At 37.9% G+C, this 14,001-nt stretch overlaps 1 protein-coding gene across 9 annotated transcripts in view; it reads left to right on the top strand.

The window, feature by feature from the left end:
* The window catches only part of TENM1 (teneurin transmembrane protein 1), an 818,347-nt gene that overhangs the window by 558,288 nt on the left and 246,058 nt on the right, over positions 1-14,001 (top strand). Inside the window, exon 1 of one of the 9 annotated variants that reach the window (XM_064426815.1) lies at positions 6,921-7,026. The exons of the other annotated variants lie outside the window; for them this stretch is intronic. The gene's annotated coding sequence lies outside the window, so the exon portion shown is untranslated. Of the gene's footprint in view, positions 1-6,920; positions 7,027-14,001 lie in introns of those variants that run through there. 9 annotated transcript variants of the gene reach the window in all.

The raw sequence follows: 14,001 nt of genomic DNA, 5'->3' as shown, positions 1-14,001 counted from the left end.
AATTGACAGTATTTACAATTTATATGGGGACAATATTTACTCTTAAGATTTGGAGGTAGCTTAGCATATTTACAGAGTTCTTAGTGCAGTTTAAATATCCCCAAAATATCTTATGTGAACTTTCACAAGAGCAAGTGACTGGCTGAGCTTTGTGTTGGATTGCACCTGCCCTTTCCAAACCCCACTTTCTGGGTTTCTTTAATGGGCACCTCTATGCATCTTACAATTCCAGCATCCAGAAACTGTAAATGGTGGATAAAGTGATGCAGCCTGACTGCAGAAATATGAAAAATATTTTGTTTAGTTGATGGAAATATGGAAGAGCTTTTCCAAGCCCACACAGGACTGTCCTGGTGCTGGGAACAGATGACCTGATTCCCTTTCTTTGGCTTGATCATGTAAAATTTCCTTTTGTAGCCTTGTACAGACCATAATTCTGACATTATTTTTGGAAGAGGTCAAGCTGTGGATTTTGAGTGGAAGGGTTTTTGTTTGGTTTTCAGTTTAGCACAGCATTAGGAGGGTTGTTAGTCTGTAATACATACAGTATTATGGCCTTACCAAAAGGAGATTGGAAATTAGATCCGTATTTTTATCTTTGCAATCTCATTGCCATGCAAACAGTACTAAAGCTGTAAGAAAGCAGCTGAGCTAGTGATCTCATTTAGCAGCACAGACAGCTAACCTGGGCAGAAGGGAAATTGTCAGTAAAAACAGATTGGAGGCTGGTGTGATCCAGGGGATGTGATACCCCAGCGCCAGGGGCTGGAACACCTCTGGGGTTCTTCTGATGGAAAAGTCTCAAGATTTCTACAACAGATATGCATGTGTCAGCCTGAATGCATTACTGGGTTTGGCATAGAGAGGCATCAAATTTCATGTTATGTGTGACAAAAGGTGTGCATTATTTTAAGAACACATCTTTAGAGAAAGGAGGAGAGGCAGATTTGTGAGAGAACCAAATACCACATGACTTTTCAGCAACTGACTTCCACAGTCTTTTTCTATTTTCTCTCTGAAAAAATATGGTTAAAGGCTACTTAATAGCTCAATACTACTACATTGACTTTTAAATCAGTTTTCTAATTAGGCTTAGCTTTTGGGAGGGGAGTGGTGACATTTTAGGGAGAAGTCTAAAGTGCATACTAGCTTTGTACAGTCATAGAAATTTCAGATTGCTGGTACAAACCAAGAGAAACATGACAGCTAAAGAAATGTGGAAATTCACATGAAGGTGGAGCAAATCAAAACTCTTTTCAGGATATGTATGTCTGAGTGGGCTTGAGAAAGCAGCACCCTCAGTGTGGAGACACTCGATGGAAACACCCTGAAGGGTGACGGGCCCTCGGTGTTGTGTGTATGGACTGCTGCAGCAGCTCACATTGCAATATTATTTTATATCCAAATGTGAGTGGCTTATGCCACGCCAGGAGAATAAAGAAAGTGAATGAAGGGCTAGAGCACACTCAGTCATGGTGGCTAATTAGTACTTCGTGGCTAATTTGTACTTTGTGGTTAAGAGTGGAGGCTGCTGGGTGTGAGTTGATGCTCTTAAGTGAGCAGTACTGAGTGACCAGGGGTGAGACTGGACCTGCTTCTGAAAGAGATCAAAGTAGCTGAAGTGGAACTATCCCACACTAACCAGGATTGGAATCCTGGGAATGAAGAGTAGAGAAAAAACTTGAAAATGCCATGTACATTTCTAGAAGAAGCTATGTGAAATACACAGCGCTTTTAAAGAGGACTTTGTTTTCAGTGAATAAAACGTTGTTAGAGTTTGGTTTTGTTGGTTTTTTTTACAGTAACATCCCTGAAGTTTTCTTTTGTTGATATACAGTGTTATTTCCAGGGTCTTTCAGATCTCCAAAAAAGGTTGTTTATTTGTTTGTTTATTTGTTTTCTTTGCTTTTTGCCACCTGAATTCTCTGTAGGACACAGATGACTTATGACTGAAGAGTTTTAGAGAGCTCCTTGACTTTATTTTAAAATAATGATAAATGGGTTCAGACTGATTTTTTTTTTCCCCCTGCAAACTTGACAATGACTACAAAATAACAGTAAAATTGCTTAGGTTTTCTTCTTTTGGAATACGATGTGTCCATAAAATGTTGAGAAGATACAGATGCCACCTACCAAGCTACCTTCTCGGAATCATTGTACCACATACAACCTATAATTTTTTATTTATTTTTTTTTTATTTTACCATGAGCCCTCAACACTGAGATACCACATTTATATGCTTTATGTGAGACCCCTCTGTAACTCAAAGATGAGCATGGCTGTTGCAATCTGCTCTCAGAATTGCATCTAAGCCATTGATTTCTCTCTGGCCTGTGTCTTAAATACATTATTGATGTGCACCGTCGTCTTCAAATCGCTGCAGATGCTTGCACTGTGCACCTGTAGCTGGCATATGTCTTTATTTACTGGTGTAGTAAGAAGGGGAAGATTTTAGGATTTTGTTTTTCTTTGGAAAATATGGACTTGAGAGGCTAAGCAAGGTTTGATGTTCAGCTAAGAACAGCTTCTAAACCTTGCCATTGACCTTACTTTTGAACTTTTCATAGCTGTGTATCCTAATTTTTCATCTTCCTTTTTAACTTGAGCAGAAAATTCTTTTGAATTATTGGTTAAATGTTCTAATTATGCAGCTTTAGGGGTGCATATTTTTTTTAACCACACCTTACTGTAGATTCTGCTCTCTACTGTGTATCTCATGGCTTAAAAACTAATAGTAAATGTAAAAGAATGTAATCAAGCATTTCCTGCTTTGGCCTCTTATATTTGATAAGCTTCTTTGGCAATCCAGTTTCTATTAAAATCTGCAACATGCACTTAAGTGTATTCCCATTTGAACCCTGAAAGCTAGCTTTTTGTGCTTGTCTGAATGTTAAATGTATAAGAGATTTTGGAGATTCTTTTATTTCTGTCATTCTTGTATGTTTGTTCTTCTTTTGTTTAATCCCAGTGAGCTAGTACTTGAGTATGCCTGTTGTGTATCTGTTTATGAATGTGCAGGTTTGGGGAATTTTGATGATCTTTACTGGAGAGGCTGTTTCAGAGAAGAGGAAATTGTAAGCCTAATGACTTAACAATGCAAAGAAAAGTTTTTATATTCTAGATTGACAAAGTGTGGTGGATTCAGATATGCTTAGAAGAAACTGAAAAGAGTGAAGTGCTTATTGAAATTACTGTCTTAAGGAAAGAGCCCTAGATTGTTTTGTAACTGTAATTCACCAGAAATAATTTTGTACTCTGAACTCACAGAAGGCTCCAGCTTCATCGTGCTCAGGGTTTCTATGGTAAAATGTTACTGCAGTTGACATAATGATGAAGAGAGCTATTCTGGCCTGTTTTGAAGATGCAGATTTTGAATTCTCAGTAGCAATTAATACAGATCAGCAATGGCCACAGGCTCTTAAAGGATCAGTGAGAGAGAAATGACTTAGAGTTTCCCTTGTGGTAATATACACAGAAAGAAAAAAAATAAATAAATATATATATATATATATATATATGAATCTTAATGAGGGTTTACATTTGTAATAGATCAGAGAAGCTTTATGAAAAGGATTAATACCAAAGGAGGTAATATTAGTCATTGTTGCTGAAAATTTTACTATCAGGCGTTTTGCTCTCTGAAAACAAAAACCCGTGGAGGTGCTCGTGTGCAGTGATGTGACAAATTCAGCTGCGAGTATGACTTAAACCCAGGGATGAGCTCAGTGACTGATCAGTCTGAGAGCGCCGTGTTGGCTGCCCTTAGCAAGAGGGGAGAGGGGGTTAAAGCAGTTCATACATAATTCATACATAATTGCAGGAAAATGAATTTGCCAAAGCATTCAGTGTTTATATATAACGCAGCACATGCGATAACAGACTTCTAAGCTGAAGCTGAGCCTTTCAACATTTTTTGCTGAAGATCCCAAGAGATATTTCATTTACTTTGTTCTTTATAGATGTTCTAAATGAGAGTAAGTATGGGATTCACATTCTGTATCTTGGTTTGCAGAAAGACAGGTATGAGCTCGGAAATTCAGATCTGGATGGAAATTTGCAATCATCTGTTAGATGTATAGTCTAAACTTCCATTTAACTTCTTATTTGCTTTTTGGGAGTCTTGTGTCAAGTTTATGGGTCAGTGGAGAAGTGAATCAGCTTGTAATGATTAATAGTCCGGTAGATCAGTAAATAAGAATCCCCACTTGATTGTACCAGATAAGACAGCCACATGGCATTCAAAACCTGAAGGGTATTTATTTTAATAATAATTTTAATTGCCCATTTCTGCGACACTATTACTTCCACTATAAACAGCTTAACTTTAGTATTACAGGAGAAGGCTTAGTTTTGGTTGCATGCCACATCACTCAGCATATTTAATGATTCCCTTTGTATTTCAATTTTTTAATGCAGCTTAATATTTTTATTTTGGGGTTTTTTCCAGTGTAGGGATATGAGAGCAGTGACATATTCATTAAATTGTCCAGGGTACTAGTGAGGTTTTCCTGTTGAGTTAATGAATTTATTTTAGATCCCAGTTGTGTGTATGATGCAATGAATTAATTGCTTGGCATTTGCCTACAGTGATATTAATCTGAATATACTGACAGCTTCCCTCTCCTCCAAATGTAATGTGTACCACTTTCTATAAAAGTACTTCTGTTGCCAAAAACATCTGCCCTTGTGAGCGTAAACCAGCAAACACATTCATACATTGCTTTTATCTTAATAAGGAAGTTTTGAGTTGTGGATTTACGTGGAGGTAACAAGTACTTTGACAAATACCTAAGTAGAAAATGAAAGATGAAGATGTATTTTAATGCCAGCAAGAAAGATGTAGATCTAAAGTTGAGTGTGTGTCCACTAAAAATGGAGTCAATATCTGGGTTTATGTTTAGCATCCCCATAACTTAATTGAAACAGATTTTATAATCATAGAAAATGAAGGTGAGAACAGTATCATGTCTGCAGGAAATTTTTATCTGTGTGGAAGCTGATTCTGTGAATGAAATGGGTCTGGTTTGTACAATGTTTTAGTTTTTAAAAAAAGATAACTTACTTTAGTTTCTGTGGTAGCCTTTACATTAAGAGCTTAAAGTAAGGCCAACAAATTTGGCATTTTTTCCTTCATCTGAAATACACAATTTGGTATTTTAACTGCAGGTGAAAGATTAGTTTTTCCTTTTTTGTATCCTTTGGTAAAATAAGGTGACTTGGCAGCTAGAGATGTGGGGTGAAATCTGTCAATCTTAATGAACATTTTAAAAATATATAAGAATATTCTTATGTATTTTGTTACACTGTTCTCCAAATGTGGGGAAAAAAGGTGTGTATGCCCCTTGCCCTCTATTCTTAATGACAAAGGCCAAGATAACTACTTCTCCAAATCAGGAAACTGAGAGTTAAAATTAAATTGTTTGATGCCTAATTTAATAGGTGCTGACTTTTCCGGTACCCTTCCTGGAAGGTTTCCTACCCTGTCTGAAATTAGACTGGCTTTAGTGATTTATAGAAAATACACTATGTTGCTAAGTGATGAGACTAAAAGAACTAGAAACATCCCTTTAAACCTGTCCCCACTGGTAATAAGGAGTCATGAGCAATGCAGAAACTGTGAGTGGTTGTGGCCAAGCATCAATGCCTGTGGCTGAAATTTGCCCTCGGTTGTAGGGCTGACGTTTGCATTTTCTTCAGTGTTTCATCTTTGCCTAAGCCTGGGTTTGGATTCAGTCTCTAGTTTTGATTTCAGCTAAATATTACAAAATTGGGGTTGGGATGTCTTTATGCTTACACGAGATAAGCACCACTTTGGCTTCGATGCCATTTGTGTGTTGTTGCTTGAGTCTATATTGTTGTGAATACAAATGGAGAGGCTGTGTCTTTGTTGGTCCTCTGAGGAGAGGTTTGCACTGCTGAGATTGCCTTTTGCATCCTTACTTTGTGTGTGCCTTCAAAAAGGACTTAAATGACTTCAGTACAGTTCTTTGGATCCTTGCCATCTCTCTGATCCACAATGCTAAATGCTGTAGGGAAGTCTAGGAGGATGGGCACAGATGTCTGCTTACTATTCATCACTGGAGAGAGTTGTGCATCACTGTTGTTGAGGCTATTTCTTTCTTCATGCCTTGAGCAGAATCTTGACCTTACTGGGGTGTAGGAGAGTAGCTGGTCATCAGGCTGTGCCTGCACTTTGACTTTCTGAATAGCAGCCTACTGTCAGGCACTAGTTAGAAACATTCAGAATACCTTGATACTGTCTCCATTTTCAGTTTGTCCTGAAAAACAAGGAAGGGAAGGTTTGCCCCTGCTCCTGTCTGTTTGAAGCAGTGATCATTTCAGTCATGAGAGATGAGGCAGTCATTACTCTTCTATCAGCCTGAAGATGCATTGATCGTGTTCAGATGATTTTGCACTTTTTTTTGGTATGTGGAGAGGTTCTGTACTTTTGAGAAGCTTTTTCAAATTTTTGATAATCAGTGGAGTTCAGCTGCAGCTCTCCACTACACAAGGATGGGTTGAGTTGGGAGGGAATTGAGGTGCTGTGGCTCTGCTGTCCTCTCCAGACACCACAATGGTGAGATCTTGGGGGCAGCCTTTAATTCACCCAGGTCATGTGAAACCCAGGCCAGGTTGTCACTCGGATGAAGATTTCTTCATCTCAGTATGTGTGCTTCAGAGCATCTGGGTGATCAAATTACAGTGAGGCAGAGCTGGAGCGTCTTTCAAACCTGGATTCTCTTCCAGTCATCAATGAGAATGAACGGAGATTAAAAGGGGGTCAGAGTTAAATCTTACTTTTGCTTGTCTAAATCAAGCTGGTTGTTAACTAGGAACAAGGCTGTCTGGATGGGGAGAGTGAATAGAGGAGAATTCTGAACTTATGGGTGGTGATTTCATTTTGTGTGCTCTGTTGTAGCTCTTTTGCTCTATGGCAGCAAACAGCAATCACATTTCCAGTCCGGTGGTACCTGGAAGTCAACTGTGCCTCTGGGATCCTTCTGTGTGAAAGGGCCCATATAAATGTAAGGCAATGATATTATCTTTATTGTCAATTAAACTTTTAGTGCTTTTGACAATCTGGCATGCAAGGTGCATCAAATGAACTCTAGCTGTGATTATTTCGAAACACCATGTAAAAGCAGACCTTGCTGTCCTAATCAAATTGAAAAGGACTAAGAGGGCAAGTCCATTATGTCAGCATGGAATCACTTCAGCATATTAGAAACTGCACAGAAATACTGCTTCTTGCTTTTTTTTCAACGTCCCCTGCTCCCCCTTCCCCTCAAGAGATTTGTCTCTGCAAAATCTGAGCTGCCACATCCTTTAACTCCAGAGAGTTACTATAGCAGGATTGTTGATGGCATTTTTGTAAGGAATTCATACTGGAGTTAACACTGGAAATACTCTGTGCTTTGCAAGATATACTCATTTTTATCGAGCAGTTCTGTCCCTCCCCCCACCCCCCAGGATATGTTATTTTAGGATGATTATACTTCACACTGCTATTTCTGTTCAAGGTATGATAATTAATGTTCTATTTCCAGACCTGTTCTCTAAGCCTGCCCTTGCACATACACATGTGAGTGTTATATGCCTATTTTTAGGACTTCTGTGTATTTTACATGATTATTGTCTCTGTCATACTCTTTGTTAGAAGCGTTTAGGACACACACTTTGTGGTTTCTGCAACATTAATATATTTAGTATAAGCTAACTTACTCGGTGTACTGTCCTTCCTCTTTACTTTTAAAAGGAAGGAGGTGTTTTTACCTATTGTTAAGTAAACTGCCTTTCTAGTCAGAGATGGCTGTGCATCAGTGAAGGATGAAGCATTTCTGAGGTGGCATGGCAAGGCTTTTGGAGGAAAACAGATTTTACATTTTTCAGTGGAGCCAAGATGTATTTACTAAAATTATTTTGCCCAGGCTTCCTGTTGGGGAATGTTTCTTCTATACTTCATAATATGATATTTTTGAAGAAATTTTTCAATTTTTCTCTTCATTAAGTCAGCCTAAAAATGGCAATGTAAATCAGGATTTTTCCCCTCCAAAGATATTTGGTATGCCAAATTCTGTTAGGGATTTCTATATTTCTGAACTACCTAACAACTTTTATGCCTATAAAATCAACAGCAGACTTGCAGACTTGTTTTGCCCATCTTCTCCCCCCTAAAATGTGTGGGCAACCTGTGGAAATGGAGACACAGCAGATCTGGTCAGATCCTGGCACACTCTGGAAAAAATAAAGGCTGAATCTACTGAGCTTTGCTGCCTTTTTTTTTTTGAGTGTCAATTACTGCCATTTTTGTTTCTAGAAGAACTCTCACGAGCATCTTCAGGTGGATTGCCTATAAAGAGCTGTCTAATGATACAATATTTTGTACATTTTCAGATAACTGAAAGCTAGAAAGCAACAGCTAGCATTTGAGACATTGTGTAGGTTTCTAGCACACTTAAACTTCAGATTCTTCTGTAAATTAATGATCAAATTACAGTCAGCACGTGTATGTGGTTCTTTGTGAAGAATTTGTCTATAGGAGTAATTTTTTTTAATCTATGATGCTGATGAATTACATGTAGTTTGAGCATTTCTGCATAGATACTGGCAATCTTTTTTCTACTTTTCTTTTTCACTGGGTTATGATAATTATTACTCTGCAGGGAAGACCTTAAACAGAGAGGATGGGGTAAATAGTTCCAAACATATGGTGAATTTAGTAGGCTTTTATGAATGATAAACCTGTTAGGGTTACCTTAATAAGTAGTTCCTGCATGTTTTTCATAAATCACCACTAACAGCTCTCTGGGAAGGTGTAAATAGATATGTTGATCTGCCTATACTGTGAGGGTGAGATAGATGAGTAGAACACAAATATGTCTATGTGAGGAAAATGTACATGAGTCTCATTCTGCATACTGATTCTTGGCACTGTGTTTTGCCCAGGAGGCAGTAAATAAACAAATGGCCAGCATAAAACTGTATAAATCTGAATTGATTCCACAAGGAATAGGAGGAATTTTGCAGCCTTTCTGACTGCAAGAAATCCCATGGTTTCCCTATGACAAATGTATTTTCCCAAATCTTACTGCAGAACCAAGGCTGTGTGTTTGCCTTCACAAAGTAGTGTGGATTGCAGTCCTAGAGACATCATTTTTCATCATCTGCAAACATGAAAATAACTTCAGTAAGCACAGCAGCCTGATTTACTGTTATTGAAATGCTGCCATCTCAGGATGTGCATCATGTATAGCCATGTTTAAAATACAAGTGAATAAGGAGAAAGCAGAGAGAGAGGGAGGAAAAAAATTAAATCTAAAAGTGCTTGATTTTTTTTTTTCAATAACCCAAATATTTCCCACCAGCTGGAAATATAACTGACAAGATAAGTAATGACTGCTGTTTGAAGTCTAACTATTGCTGCCACATGTACATATGCATATTTTGAGTTCAGTTTGTTTAACCTGGAGATGGTTACATTGTGCTATCAATAAAAACATATGCAGTTATTCTTATGGGAAGCACTGCACAATCTTTGCAGTGCTTCCCATAAGAATAACTGCTGTGTCTATGTGTGTGTATTGAGACACAACAGTATTTATGTACATTGATATATAAAAGAGTTTCTGCAGTTTTTAAATATTAGTCCTGACTGGCTTTAACTCTCCTCAAAACACTTGGAATAGTTTAAATTATGATATCACATTGAATGTTATCCAAGTAATCTCTAAATTGCTTTTATGATACCTGAACCTTACCCAGCATGTGACATTGCTGTTAAACTGAAAATTCATGGAACATCCAAAGAGCAGTAACACAGGAAGCCTTCTCTGGGCAGCTGTAACCATGGTACCTGAAATATTGTCCAACATAACCTTTTTGATGCCTTTTTTTCCCCCACCAGAAAGAGCTTTTATCAAAATTCCTACAGCTTTCCTGTTGCATTGACACCCAAATTCATTTCTTATCAGTTGGGAATACACAGTTGGATTTTTCTTTAGTTAAAAAAAAGCTCCTGCTGAAAATGGAGATGAATGTACTTCAGAAAATAACAAAAGTCTATCTGTGTGTTTTGTGCTGCTATCTCATTGTATAATCCTGCCTCTTTGAAGGTTTAGCTTTTCTCTGTAGACTAAGAGTGTATATAGAAATATAAGTTTAGTAGCACTAGGCCTTCCAGAGCTATTCTTGTTCAGTGTGATAGAAGCTTACAAAAACATATTTGGAAAGTGAATTAATTATTCTATTGTGCTTTGAGCTGGTGTGAAGATACCTCAGCTTTAACAGAGCTCTGGCTGCACTGACTGGTGAGCACAATGTGATCTGCCAGGGGACACCTGCTCATGGCTCCAGCTCAGGATGGGGCAGGAGGGGCAGATTCTGTTTCTCATCACCTGTGGCAGCTCCTCTGACCTCGAGTGGATCTCATGCCCTGACAGTAGCTCAGGAGCTTCTGTGAAGCAGCAATTTTAAATCACCAACCAGAATCCTTTTTTCTCCTGCACGCGTCCAACATGTTTGGGATGTGCGACTCAACATAAGAGACACTAAACCAATGGCCATGTTTAAAGTTTCATGTTCAAAAAATGAGAATTTTTATGCTGCACATTGCGATGTAAAATTAGTTTGTGATGACAAAAAAGCAAAATTCCCCAAGTGCCCTGGCAGCCATGTGGGCCTCCCAAGGTGTAAGAGCAACTCCGCAGTCTTCCTGAAAAATCTGTTGGTCCCCAAGGAGCAACCATGGTGTCATATTGATCATTCACCAAATGTCCACATCAGCTTCCTAATCCAACTAGCACAGTTTGCAGTCTGTCAGGGAGAATTACTAAAATAATTTTAAATATCCTGTTAATCCACACATATGTCCTGTAAAAAGCACACAAAGTAAATTTGTTTTATGTTGTTGGAAAATGATGTCAGGTGACATTTAAAACAAAATGAAGCAACATGGGCAAAATGTGCTAGAGGGATACAGAAATTGTCTGAGCACATGCACGTACATAAACATGTGCTTCATATGTTACACATAACAGTGTTGCCACCTATTGATAGAAATTTAAACTTCATGTAGATGTTTATAATATATTTTCCCATGCACAATGAGGGTCTCTTCCTTCTGATGAGGCTGGCATGAACAATGTGTATTATTTGTGGTAGAATAGGTCTTACAGGCTTTGATAATACCATAGTGTTATAAAGTAATGGGTGCTGCTCAGAAACCAACAAAGGAAAAAAGTTATCAAAGGAATCTAAAGCTGCAGATGCTTTTGTATGACTTAGATGTATGATCCCATTGTCAGTGGCAGGTCTTTGATGAATGAAGGAATGAGTGTGTCTGGTCTGCACATTTCAACTTTATCTCTAATTTTCATGGGGATAGAATGAACAGTGGAAAATTAAGGCAATATTTATGTATTTACAACTGCACTAACTCTTTTTCAAAAATATGCTCAAAATCAAGGAGCTGCCTGTTGATTGTACTGGAGAGGTGATGCACTTTTATTTAGAAATTAAACATATGCGCATTAGCATTAAATTTGTTACTGGTGGTGAAATATGAGTGTTATTGGAGAATAAAAAGCTGTCTAGTTTACAGTTTTTTGTTTAGACAACTTATTTGTTCTGAAGAAAAATGGGTTTGTTCTTGTCTTAGAAGACAAGTGAAAATGAATTAGAATTTGTCCAGTATATGTTCAGAGTATTTCCATGAAAAACTAATGGATAAAAGTGAGTGATGCTTTATAGTTGGGGAAAAACATTACCTAATGAAATATTGTTTGCATAGCCATAAAGTCACATATACATGTGTTCAGTTGTGTGTCATTCTTTCAAGCAATCAACATTTGTTCTAAATTAGGGTTCTTTTGAGTATTTATCAGTATTAGCTCTTGGATAAACTCTCGTATTATGGAGGTGTGCTGTAAAATGGATGAGCGTGTTTTATCTTCCATGACAAACACAGTTTAATTTCCTGCATATTGCTTTGCTGCCAATTAATCCAGCCTGGGATGTCTTGGCTGAGAGTGCTGTTCTGCAGAGGGCTGAGGGAAATCTTGGGGCTAGTGCAGAAGAGTTCCTGTCACTCTTTTTTCCTTCAGTGTCCAGAGGAGGACACTGGAACTGGGGAAGGGTCTGGAGCACAAGTCTGATGAGGAGCAGCTGAGGGAACTGCAGGGACTAAGCCTGGAGAAAAGCAGGCTCAGAGAGAACTTCATTGCTCTCTACAGCTGCCTGATTAGGAGCATGGAGCCAGGTGGAGTTTGGTTTCCTCACCCATGCCATAAGTAATGCGCCAAGAGGCCTGAAATGGCACCAGTGAAGGTTTAAATTGGATATTAGCAAAAATTCTTAACTGAAATGATGGTCAGTCATTTAAATAGTCTGCCCAGGGAAATTATGGAATCACAGTCCTTAGAAGTGTTCAAAAAATGTGTAGATGTGGCATTTGGGGACATGGTTTAGTGGTGAACATGTCAGTGTTGGGTTAATGGATGGACTGGATGATCTGAGAGCTTTATCCAACCTTAACAATTCTATGATTCAAATGAAGCAGGAATAGAAATCACCCTCTGTTGCAGATTGTGAGGGCTGAAATTTGCATTATCACATGTTCCAAATGTTCATTTTGGCTGGGGGTAAACAAGAAGACACTGCATGTTAAACTGCACATGGAGTAAAGCAGCAGGAAAATGAGAGAAGATTATTCAGAGGTGTAGAAAGCTAAACAGGGATCATGATCTTAGAAAAGATTCATACTTAAAAATTTGGGGATCTATAGTTTTATGTATTTATTATAAAATAAATAGAAACATAAATTTGCACTATTTAGGTGGCTCTGAAACTTTAAGGCAAATGCTATGTATTAATGGCTTATTATTTGTGAATGGAAAGTGCACTTTCTTAGCTGCAAACTAAGTTGAATTCCATGTCAGACTTTTAATTTCTCCTTGTAGTTGTGAAGAATATGTCCTTACCTATCTCTCATTTGTCAGGAGTTGATAGGAAACATCTGCACAACTTGTTCAATCTGTTAACAGTATGTGTTCATCCAAGCTTAACTGACAAGTAAAATGTACCAAATAATATTGGACTATGAGGATGACCTTTGCTAATAAGGCAGTAACTTCATACTTGATATGAACCAAGCCACTTCTAATGAAATGGCGGTTTGAAATAGCTCTGTGCTATTACTCCCATTACTCTAAGGATAGATAAAGGAGAAGGAATATTTTCTTGAAATATATTGAATATTTTCTTGAAAATGTTTCATAAAAAGTAATTCAAAGAATAGATAATATGGGAAGAATTTTTTGATGGGCACTAATGTTATTTCCAAATGCAGCCTTGATAGCTTGCTTAAAGATCTTGGTTAAATATCATATTAGCTGTAGCAGGGATGATTATTTCCTTTGCCAAAATTATAGGTTTAATGTCTTGGAAGGAAATATTTTATAGAAATGCTTTGTATTGAGTTATCCATTTGTGGATTAAGCGCACCAAGCTGCTGGAAAACACCGTGGTAGACCAGAGTTCACAACCTTAATCTGATTAGGCTTTTCTGATTATTAACTTGGAGTCCTTCATTTATTTGTTTTAAATCCAGGAGACCTTAACTTCTCAGGAATCTGTGCATCTCTGCTGAGATCAACCTAATCCTGCTAAAAGAACTCTGAATTACAGAATCTAAACCAACTGTGGAGTTCACTGCTTAATGTGGCTTAATCAGAAATATCTTTAATGGGTTGGGAATATAAAGATCTGGATACTGAATTGAAAAACCTGACAGTGAGGAGTACTGTTCTTTATTTCTTCAGTTTGTGTTTTTAGAAAAAATATGGACCTGAGAGGAAGGACCACATGATGCAGGCTGTGCAGTGCCAATATCCCCACGTTGCTGACCCTGTCAGTGAAAATTGGCAGTGAAATTTCTTCATATTTTGCTGACATTACTCAGGCTTTTTCTGAATCAGTCCATGTTTTCTGAGCAGGATACTTCT

The sequence above is a fragment of the Passer domesticus genome, chromosome 7 (assembly GCF_036417665.1).
Source record: "Passer domesticus isolate bPasDom1 chromosome 7, bPasDom1.hap1, whole genome shotgun sequence".
Classification (NCBI taxonomy): Eukaryota; Metazoa; Chordata; class Aves; order Passeriformes; family Passeridae; genus Passer; species Passer domesticus.
Note: the sequence above shows the minus strand (reverse complement) of the source record. Positions and strands in the feature narration are given on the sequence as shown.